The sequence below is a fragment of the Mytilus edulis genome, chromosome 12 (genome assembly GCF_963676685.1).
Source record: "Mytilus edulis chromosome 12, xbMytEdul2.2, whole genome shotgun sequence".
Lineage (NCBI taxonomy): Eukaryota > Metazoa > Mollusca > Bivalvia > Mytilida > Mytilidae > Mytilus > Mytilus edulis.
This window is the reverse complement of record NC_092355.1, coordinates 2,871,131-2,883,107: the sequence shown is the minus strand read 5'-3', so window position 1 is coordinate 2,883,107 and position 11,977 is coordinate 2,871,131. Positions and strand designations below refer to the sequence as shown.

The window sequence follows — 11,977 nt, the reverse complement described above, 5'->3', positions numbered from 1 at the left end:
CTTATAGTTTAAAAAAACCAGACCAAAACACAAAACTTTAACACTGAGCAATGAACTGTGAAAATGAGGTCAAGGTCAAATAAAACCTGCACAACTGATATATAGATCATAAATATTTCCATACACCAAATATAGTTGACCTATTGCATATAGTATTAGAAAAAAAAGACCAAAACTCAAAAACTTAACTTTGACCACTGAACCATGAAAATGAGGTCAAGGTCAGATGACAACTGCCAGTTAGACATGTACACCTTACAGTGCTTCCATTCACCGAATATACTAGACCTATTGCTTATAGTATCTGAGATATGGACTTGACCACCAAAACTTAACCTTGATCACTGATCCATGAAATGAGGTCAAGGCCAAGTGAAAACTGTCTGATGGGCATGAGGACCTTGCAAGCTACGCACATACCAAATATAGTTATCCTTTTACTTATGATAAGAGAGAATTTCACATTACAAAAAATCTTAACTTTTTTTCAAGTAGTCACTGAACCATGAAAATGAGGTCAAGGACATTGGACATGTGACTGACGGAAACTTTGTAACATGAAGCATCTATATACAAAGTATGAAGCATCCAGGTCTTCCACCTTCTAAAATACAAAGCTTTTAAGAAGTTAGCATACACAGCCGCCGCCAGATCACTCTCCCTATGTCGAGCTTTCTGCGACAAAAGTCGCACGCTCGACAAAAAACTGATAGCTACATGGAGCTTGAATATCTCATATGGTAATATATGCCATAATTATTTTAACATCAAATTCATGACAAAAATGAATGTCATTGTAGTAAAAGCAGTTGTAATACTGCATTTTTTTTATGCATAAAATCTACTATTTAATCAAAAGTGTTTATAATGTATCCATTTTGAGATCGGGTTAACCCTGTTTGCACAATAATAATTCATTTGCGAGATAATTTTATTACTGTTTTCTTTTTGTTGATAGCAGATCCTTATTTGTTGGGCTATAAATTTGAATATATTCACACTTTTTGATGAATGGCCAATTGAAAGTTTTAAACTATTCTGTTTTGGAAAATTGTATTTAACTTTAGTCGTGTGTATTGTGTTGTTGGGATGCTGTCCAATGAACATATACCCCAAATCTCCTTGTATTCATATGTTTATATATTTGGAAAAAAGTTAAATCAGATTTAACTGTATTATTTGGCTAAAACTGAGATAAAAATATTCTTTATATCTATTTTAATTATTAACAACAATACATGTATGTTCATGATTAATTTATGAAGACATATAATTTTTTGAAAACAACAATCAATAAAACGAAAATAAATATTTAAAAATTGCACACAAATTTTCATGCGCAGCTAGTATGCACTTCAATTCACTCATAATCATTGAAATTGAGAGTGCATTAGTCTTGTCTAAAAGTTATTTTTAAGTGTGAGTCTATTCCATTTATGTATACATGTAGAATCTCTGCAGGCTTTTAATGCTTCTCATGTAACTTGATAAACTTCCACTGATTAGGTTGACATAATTGTGATCTGAAAATATATAAACGTATTTTTTATAACTTTGTAACTTCTGGTAGGTAAGGGATGTATAGGGTATGCCATTGTTTGTCCATCCATCCTTTAAAAAGGCTAACTAAAAAAGGTATATTACTGCTAATTTAACAGTTATCCTAAATATTTCAAAATCTGTCCAAACTAGACTAAGGTACACCATATTCAGAAAATAATGGTGTTTTTTTTTACAACTAAAGAGTTACCATGGCAATAGACTTTGACCAAATTTGTAAAATTTCTTAATTTTCCTTGTTTTTTTTGTCAAATAAAATTATATTTTAGACTATATGTGCCCATCCAAGAAAAAACTTATATTTAGTGAGATTATGTTAATAGTTATAATAAAGGTTTTCTTAAATTATTTTGTTGTTTTGGAAACTGCATAAATTCTATATTTGTCCTCGTTTTCATGATGTAATTGTGACATTATCAGACAAAAAATATTATGTTTTTAAATCATGTTTCTTAAATTTATGCATTTCCAAACATAATGGGGCTTTTTGGAATAGTTTATATTCTTGGACAAAAAATAATCCTTTAATGCCCCTTATCCTTTGCTTTGAACAATTTCTCATGAAATTTTAACACAAAATTTAGATTGAGTTCCCTTTTAATTTTTTGGAGTCTCTTTCAAAAGTTGCAGGACCTATCATATTTAGGGTGTTTTCACATCTCCTATTAAGCTTGAGTTTGCTTAGAGTAAATAATCTAGATCTGTATTAAGTCTCTTTCAGTTGTTTGGATGTAATAGTACCTGACCATGCCCCCTTTTTCTTGGTTTTATTTATTTCTACTTGTATCCATCTCATGATGAGTTAAGATTTAAGACTTTTTCAACTGAATTTTATAGTTTGTTTTTATTTTGTACTCTTACACCACTGTCCCAGCGAACATGTTTAACCCGATACATTATGTCTGTCTGTGTCCGTCCCAATTCAGGAGCCTTTAGTTCAGTGGTTGTTGTTTGATGTGTCACATATTTGTTTTTCGTTCATTATTTTGTACATACATGTATGATAAATTAAGCCAAATGTCTAGTTTTAATTGTTTCACATTTGTCATTTCAGTGTATTTTATAGCTCTCTGAGTGGTATGGGCTTTACTCATTGTTTAAGACTGTACTATGACCTACTATAGGCTACAATTGTTAACTTCTGTCATTTGGTCTCTTGTTGAAAGAGTTTTCTCATTGGCAATCATACAACATACTCTTTTTTTTTATATTCACAGTTTATAGCATAAACCATGTAGTTGTATCCACAATTTGATGATATAATTTATATCACCATAGGAAATATTAGTATTTAAAAAAAAAACGTTTGTGAGTATTTGTTTTAATATATAATTTGGTCCTGTATTTACTCAAATATATCTAGTAAAAACTAAAATTTGGAAACAAACCAATTTATAACTTTCATATATAGAAGACATACTTACGGTGTATCAGTTGATTTATATTGAAGCTACATGTACAAGTACACTGTATGTGTTAATTTTCTCAAATTTTCATTCTGTTAGATTTCAAATTTTAACAATAACTGTTAAAATCTCCAAGAAAACTTAGAAATCAATAACTGTGTTCAAAGTTCTTCTGGTTGAGGGAGCTGAAAGAAATAAGAAATAATAAAATGAGTACAACTAAAAATAAATTGTTGAAATGCAAGGACCTGCATTATTTAACATATAAAAAGTTTGAAAAATAGGGGGAGGGAAGTATTATTGACAATAAAAAACTAAATGCAACCTTTTTTATAACTCTTTCACAGGCATCAATCTGTATCATCCTACTATACTAATTAAAGAAAGATATTGAGTGTTTAAGTGTCACCTACATTTGTAACTATAAAAAAGATTTGTCTACATTAATCAATTTCATTAAAAATGGCTTCAAATCAAAATCAGTTTTCATGTTAACATTGTAAACATTGTTTTTGAGCATTAATTTTACTCATTATTTTCAAACATTTTTTTTTAGAACAATGTAAGTAGTCATTTTATTCCATGCAAGGCAGGATAATTAAATTGTATTTATTTTATAAATTGATAAAGTAATTAATCCATGCAAATAAAAATATTTAAAAAATAAACCAATACATGTACCTATTATAATCTTGTTGTTTTATTCATTCTGATTCAATCTTAACACTGTGCTGTTATCTTTTTGTCACCATCTGTAAGATAAAAATAAAAACATTAGAATTGATTACTGGCGTCTTAGAATTATATAGTCAAAAGTGTTTTTTATTGCAGGAATAAAAGGTTTATTAAGAGTACATGTACATTGTATATATAAGGGCTAAGGCCAAATAAAATACTGTGTGTGTTTCCTATTACATCTTTGAAAATAAATGGTAGGTAGGTAGGGAATTTATTTAATTCAACATTTTTTTTTTACATTGAGTCTAAGGGAGAGATATTCTGACTTAAACAGTGCTTATTGAAAAATTACAAAAAAAAAACTTTAAGGTAGGCAGCTATTTCCAAGCTTAATTAATTAAAACATATAGGGTTTAATAAAGAGGGAAATAGGAAACACACATATTTATTTATTTGGCCTAAATGCGGTTCTTAAAGGGTAAATACAATACAGAATAATTGGACCAAAATTATAAAGATTTTACTTCGGGTGGGGGGGGGGGGGGGGGGATTATTATTATGTCCGCAAATAGTCAAAAAATAACATAAGGACCTATGGTCCGCAAATAGTAAAAAAAATAACATAAGGACCTAAGAGCTACGGTTCCGCAGCTAATTATTACATTGCATGGACTATAAATTGACTGGATAATAATTTAATAAAATATAGTAATACCGAAATGGAAATGCTCCCATCCAGAATATTGTAAATTAATACATACATGACCATGGTGACATATATAATAAAAGCAAATTGCACAACAAATTTAGTATGTGTTTGTTACCCTATATTATTTTTCAATTATAATAATTTATGATTGTTTTATTTTTTTTATCCATGAAATCTGAATTGAGTTTTGAGAAATTCAGAGATTGGTAAGTAAACAGAGTCTTAATATAATATAATATAAAGCTTTTACTGAAGTTTGTTTAAATAATGTATTTGAAGCCATGTGTCAATTTGGCATTATTTGCACGCCTTCCCAGGAAATCCAAATTTTATCCCTATAGAGTCCAAATTTGTCTTTTGTAAAATATCTTTAATTCCACATGAAGCAGCTTCTCGGGTAAAATTTAGCCCCTCTCCCAACATTTTATTCTGTTCTTCAAACGAGTTTATTAGCTGATGATTGGGTGCCAGTTTATTAGAATTATGTCCAATTTAATATCAAAAGCTATATAGATCTATATAGCGTTAAGTGTTCTTTCAACTTCACAGACGAGAAGATCATATTTTATGTTTCTTCATTGACGAAGATTTTTTTTGTATAGTAATAAACCTGGGAACAGTATATCTAACATTTTCCTGAATAAACTAATATGCAACAAAGTCGATCGAGTTTCATGCCAGAATATTGAATTCTTCGACCTAACGATACAGAAATTTGCAAATTTTTCATTTTGTAAAATTATTTGGATTGAGTGCATTTTACTTACGGTTAGTGGTTTTATTCATATATACTGGTAAAGTTGTTAACAAATATCCTCATTCATCAATGTTCAGCCATATTTGCTTCAGTAGCAACAAAAGGTCAATCCGGGTCAAACCGCTTGAAGAGCGCGTAACGAAAAAAGCCGAAGGCAGTGATTAGTGTAGAGTAGTATTCGGGCCCGTATGCGGATCGGAACTGGAACTGCCGCCTCTTATTAGCAGGAAACACTAACGATTGCTTATATGTTAATACTCAACAGCTACAAACGAATCCTGAACGTTAACTCTCCAAAGATCCGTCATCATGCATTTAAAGAAACCCCTTACATATGCACCTAAGAATAATGGTTCACTGTCAGACAGAAAACATGAAATAAATATGTTTTTAAGTCAAATAGAGGCACTGGTAACAGAAAACCCAGAGTCCTGAGTTTTAGAAGAGGAGCGAAAGATGCCAGAGGGACAGTCATATATCGATTTCTTGATAAAGAGGACACAACTAACCTTGAGAAGAAACTAAGTGCTCAAATGTCGTTTATCGATGATGTAGCTTCTGTGGTAGAATAGTTAGGAAATCAATTTCTTGAAGACAGCAACGAGCTACTTTTTATGTATACCAATTAAAAATATAGCTCCCTCAGCAGTTGGTGGTACTATTTGTCGTACGTTGAATAGAAATAGTTGGACAGTACCAGTATGAAAAGTTTATCTAAGAGGAAACTTGGACGAGTTCTTTAAACAGGAAAATCACACCCATCCACCAGCATTCAGTCTGATTTACTTTAATACTAAGTCTTCAGAACCATTGACAAGATGTAACTATTGTAGACAATATAAAAATTGACGGTACAAGGAGACGTTGTCAAAGGCAAACATGCTAAGCACAAAACTGATAGAGCTTCTCACATGTAGATAAAAACAAAACAGAGCTTGTTCGTTTTCTGTCAAATTAACTGATGGATGAACACATTTTCGGGAAGAGAATTATTGCTACAGTTGATACCGATGTATTAGTACTTGTTGTGTCCTGCTTTCATTTGACAAATGCAGCTGGTATCTATGGGTTGCTTTAGAACTGGAAAACACTTCGGATACATTTCGATTAATCAGTTTGCTAACTTTTTAGGACAAGAAATATTATATTCATTGCCTATTTTCCATGCATTTACTGTATTCGACACTGTGGCATCGATCGCAGGTTACGGAAACAAAACAGCATGGGATATATGGATGGCATATAAAGGCTGTCACAAAAGCATTCACCGTAATGAGAAACCAGGGTTGCGTTCAATATCGTAGCAGCTACGTAGTGCTAAGTTGATGTTTGTCTACTGAACGAGTAGCTAGCCTAGCAGCTATCAATATCTTTGTCGCAGCAAGGCTAGTTACACGTTCAATAGTCATAAATTTAAATAGCCATATGTAGCTGCTACGATATTGAAGGCAACCCGGGCGAGTATTCTTAATGTCGGAACCACTATTACGCAATTATTCGAACGATTCGCTATATCTCGTGTATGATTGAACAAATATATCAGAGAAGGTCAATGATATTCAACCGTATTTTGACAACATTACTTTTTTTTATTAAACATATGTATTTTGTCTCTAAATTATGTTTTCTTGTGATATTTTTGACAGGAAGTGACAAAATTTTGAAAAAAATAACCCATGAATACACAATAACATTATAGTATACAAAACAAACTTTGGCTTCCAGTTGTGAGAATTAAAAAAACATTAATCAGTTATTAAATGCATGTCCGCCATTTTGATAAAACCGGAAGTGGGTAAAATTTAGCTTGCCTCCATATCTTATTTTGTTTAGAATGGTCCAAACTAGGTTTCTATCAAATTTTACGTTTTTAACACAAAGTGCACAATTATTTGCCTATCTGCTGGACTTGAGATAAACTTTGTATTTCCTTCATTTGAGATACATCAATAGTCGTAACCTCTACCAACCATAACACTTCTATAATTTAAACCTGTGATTGTAGAAAGATGAAAACGAATGCTGAAAAACTTCCTTGAGGGAATTTACAAGTGGGGAAATTTTCATAAACAAAGAGATAGCATGATAATTGTCATATTAAGTGTTTAATACTAGTTCAACTTTTTTAAGGAAATAAAATGAAGTGACACAAGACTTACAATTATGTTTATTTTATATTGCAATGTTTCGATTTTCCTTGTGTTACTAAGATTATATTATTTTGATGTGTTGCTTTTCGTTATGCAATTCGATATCCTTACATATAACATTTAAAAAAAAACATGTCATCAGTGAAATACAGCAATATAGGGGAAAAGCCATAGGGATAACATAAAATAATATTAGACTCTTGAAAAACATAAAAAAAAATGTGGTACATGTATCAATGTCAACAATAATACTCACCACCATCAACCTTATGTGTTAATAAATCTGATATAATTTAAATATAAGGGAAAACATAGATATGATTGATAGAAAGGACTTCCTGTAGTTGTTCTTGAGGTCGATATTTTTGATAGATGACGTTAGCCGGTTCTTTTCGTAACTAATGTTTACAAGATAGCTGCGATATTAACACAATCAGACTCGACGTTAATAAAATTCATGTTCACTCTACGTTAAGGAAGTATTCTGTGTTCTGCCTTTTTATTTTTCACTCTATTCGTTCCAGCTTTTTTTTTTAAATCATCCTAGCACCCCTAGCGTTAACCAACCTTATATTCATATGTCAGGCCAATTCAATGACACTAATATACAATTTACGTTCGAAAGATGAGAAATTGAATCCTGATCTCCAATTCTAAATAAGTATAATGCATTTTTAAAGGAATGTATATGTGAATAAATTGGACCAAGTCACAAATAAACATAGCATTTAAGTCCTTCGAATTTTCATTTGTTTGTGAGGGATTTGGTCGACTTTATTCACAAAAAAACTCTACAAAAAATCCATTTAATCATATAATGATTTTAGCCTTCAACAATGCGAAAACCCATAATTCGTCAGTAACCTATAAAGGTCTCGAACATAAAATGTACAACCATTCAAAAAGAAAACAACTTCAATTGAAACCCTGAATAAATATTTGTTGATTACTACCTCTATATCTCATGCGTCATTTAAAGAAGTTAATGACACGAGAAAAAACTTCCTGGTTAACCTATTGTAAAGCACTTGTTCAGATGATATCTCTTATCGTTTGTATCAAGACAAACAGATTAAAATCCTGATTAACAGTATAAAACACTTATACCAATGGACTTAACGGACACCTATCTTTATGAATCATCTTTCAAAACCTTTATTCACTTTTACTGTAATTAAAATATTCCAGGAAACCACATGAAACAATCAATAAAATGTTCTACAGCTTTCCTACTAAAATTGTGAATAAAGTTATCATTGTAATGAGTATTTGATTTCTTATAACATTTACTGAAACGAGATAAATATTATCTTACTGCAATGAGGTGATCTTGACATGTCCTTCAATGGAGATACATTAACTACAATGAGGTGAACCTTACTTTTCCTTCAAAGCAGATACATTTACTGCAATGATATAAACCTGATATTTTATTCAATTTTATGTAATGAAACAAAGCTTACCTTTTCTTCAAGAGAGAAAACGCTTGTACATAAATGTAATATTGGACTAAACTGTTTTTAACAGTTTTCAGAAACATACCAATTTTCGTATGATCATGATGATTAGGTAATGATACAATTCTCTACAGGATCCCACATGCCATAGATTATTAACACAACCAGGAAACCGCACAGCTTTTAAAATCATCAAACATTTACCGGGTTAAACTAATAATGTCCCCGAAAAAAATGTTAAACAATTTAAAGGGAAAAAAACTTTCTTGGATTCCTTTTTAAACATGTGTTTCTTATTACCTCAATATCGAATGAATTACTAACAGCTGTTGTTTAAGGAGGCTGAATCAGAAAGAAAAATATCCTGGTTAAAGAATTATAAAGCACTTGTTGATGTTGATGATATCTTGTATTGCATTTATTCAAACAAACAAATTAATATCCTTACTATATTAAGTAAGTCACTTTTCTATTTTCTTGTTATTCTCAAATGTCGTGTACATTTAACGGGGTATATTTTACAAACCTCACATAATAAACAATTAAAACTAAAACAAAACCGACATAAATTTGAAGAAGACCAACGTTAATTGGTTTTTATTGTACAATTGATGTTAGACTAAAATATTCATATTCTATTATTATAATGCTGCCAAAATTATTTGCCGTAACACAATAGTGAATACAGCTATAAATAGAATGGGGTTTTCTGACAATAATAACTGTAATGGGTAAATCATACCTTACCTTCAAAGGAGATACATGCACGTACAGTCTTGATGAAATTTTATTTGGCTAATAATTTAACAAAGAGATGAAAAGATAATTAGTTTAATTGTTTAACCTTTTTAAATACTAGTTCGACTGTCAGAAACTAAAAATAAGTGATTAAGTCTTAAATATGGCTTTGGTCATTTTGCGATGTTTTTGATTTTTTTTTTTTTTTTAAGATAGCTACGCTTACAAACAAAATACTAACTAATCTAGGGAAAACGCATGAAGGTAAAATTCATATGGATTAGTTATCAAAGGTACCAGGATTATAACTTAATACGCCAGACGCACGATTACTCTACATAAGAATCATCAGTGACGCTCAGATTAAAATAGTTATAAAGTCAAACAAGTATAAAGTTGAAGAGCATTGAGGACACAAAATTCCAAAAACGGCTAAGGTAATATATTCCTGAGATAAGAAAATCCTTAGTTTTGAATATAGGAAATTTATTAAAATGACCATATAATTGATATTTATGTCAACCCTGAAGTGCTGACTACCCGGTAGGTGATACCCTCGAAAAGCAGTGGCAATGACCCAGTAATGTAAATAGTTAACAAAGGTACCATTTTACAGTTTTTAGAAGCAATAAAAAATGATGCCGTATAAGACAACTCTCCACCACAACCCATTACTTAAAACTGCAACAAATATTAATTAAAGATCACTGTACTGCAATCAAAAATTCGCAAACAGAAACAGCGTTAGTAAGCCATAAAAGGTCCCGAAAATAGAAATGTTAAACATTCAAAGATATTATCAAAAATGTTTTACGGAAGCTAAAACAGAAAGTCAAACTTCATGGTAAGCGATTTGTAAAGCACTTGTTCCGATGCTATCTTTTATTGTTTTTATTAAAACAAAGAGATTGAAATTATGATTAACAGTGCAAAACATTTATATCAATGGACGTAACAAAAACCCATCTTTACAAGTTATCCCTCGAAATCACACTCCATTTTTACTTTTATACATTTCCCGAAAACAATAGGAATGGTGAATTAGATAGAGAATAATGGCATTTGTTTTTGTTACTGACTTTACTGGCAAGAATATCAAGCGAGCTCGCTAGGGCGAGATGATATTAGAGCTGATGAAGTCAGTATCAAACCAAAAAATACTATTTTTCTTTGTATCGGCAATCTTTTTACACTCTATGTTTTTTGTAAAGAATAAGAAATTCAATGAAATAATAAGTAAAACTACTCTAACGCGTTCAAAACGTTTGGTTCGTTGTTTGGTTGTAAGAATGAAGCCATGTGCATTTCATTGATAAATTTAAATCGGATGGACAGGAACATGTGACGTTACTGCACTGATACATGACGTCATTGCCTTGTATTTTTGAGTACATGTATCTCTTCCTGTCCATGATATTAAAATATTAGGCAGCAAGATTAAAGGGGAAATGTTCTATTTGCCGATGAATGCTCTCTATCTTTCTCCGGTAGATTCGTATTGTTATCCAAATGTACTGCCGATCCCTTCTCCATTGTTTTGCGGAATATACTAAAGTTGATATCTTTACGACATTGACCTAATATGTTTTCTAAAGTACAACTTGAATTGATCAATTGATGGATATTTTAATTGTAACACTAAATGAACCTATGATTGTGGAAAAAGTGTTCCATAAAAATTGACGTTGCACAAAATTGAAACAGTCCATTAAATGCGTTATATCTTATCTGTTGTACCTGATGAACGTTATGCGATTATACATGATTGTGTAATAGTGACACACTTTGTAGTACGTTTTGTTCATGTTCAAACCACAAACAGAGAAATAACTATAATGCAATATGGTATGTTTGCTAATGAGGCAAGTTGGAGTTGATCAATCTCTGTTTCTGATAATATAATAGTAAGTAATCCACATTGTGTGATTAGCTAAACGCTGTACACACATAATAAATACTTTATCAATTGAAAACACAAACAAATATAAAACCATAACTAATGTTTAGTTTAGATGTAGGCCTTTTGTTTTTTTATCACCCAATCCAAAAAATGATAAACCTCTGGAGATGATCAACGTTATATACATATATCTTAATTATTACGTTTTGTTGTGATTGACACGTACAGTAGGACCAATATATCCATGTTTTCTTATTAATGCAATGTAATTGGGTTTTGACGTGATAGAGAAGTAAATAAAGTTGTAAATAAAATGATTTTTTTTATCTGAGATTAAATGACTATCCATCATTTTTACGTAAAAAAATGACCACACCAAATCAGGAATATGACAATTGTTATCCATTCATTTGATATGTTTCAGCTTTTGATTTTTCCATTTATTTAGAGACTTTATGTTTTGATTTTTCCCTTGAGTTCAGTATTTTGAAATTATTTCTGAAATGAGAGAAATCTTTCCTTTTGCTCAATAGACATGCATTACAGTTCTAACCTCTGTCTATCACACAACGTATGTGATTTAACACTTCAATTGTAGGAAAATGAAAACGAAAGAAGAAAA

General features: G+C 30.9%; 1 long non-coding RNA gene across 1 annotated transcript; it reads right to left on the bottom strand.

The window, feature by feature from the left end:
* Nucleotides 1-1,079: 1,079 nt before the first annotated feature.
* Nucleotides 1,080-5,317, bottom strand: LOC139499449 (uncharacterized). The gene is made up of 4 exons (XR_011658192.1): nucleotides 5,121-5,317; nucleotides 3,648-3,718; nucleotides 2,985-3,151; nucleotides 1,080-1,523 (listed from the first exon to the last, which is right to left on the bottom strand). It is a non-coding gene; the product is annotated as an uncharacterized lncRNA (long non-coding RNA).
* Nucleotides 5,318-11,977: the final 6,660 nt, after the last annotated feature.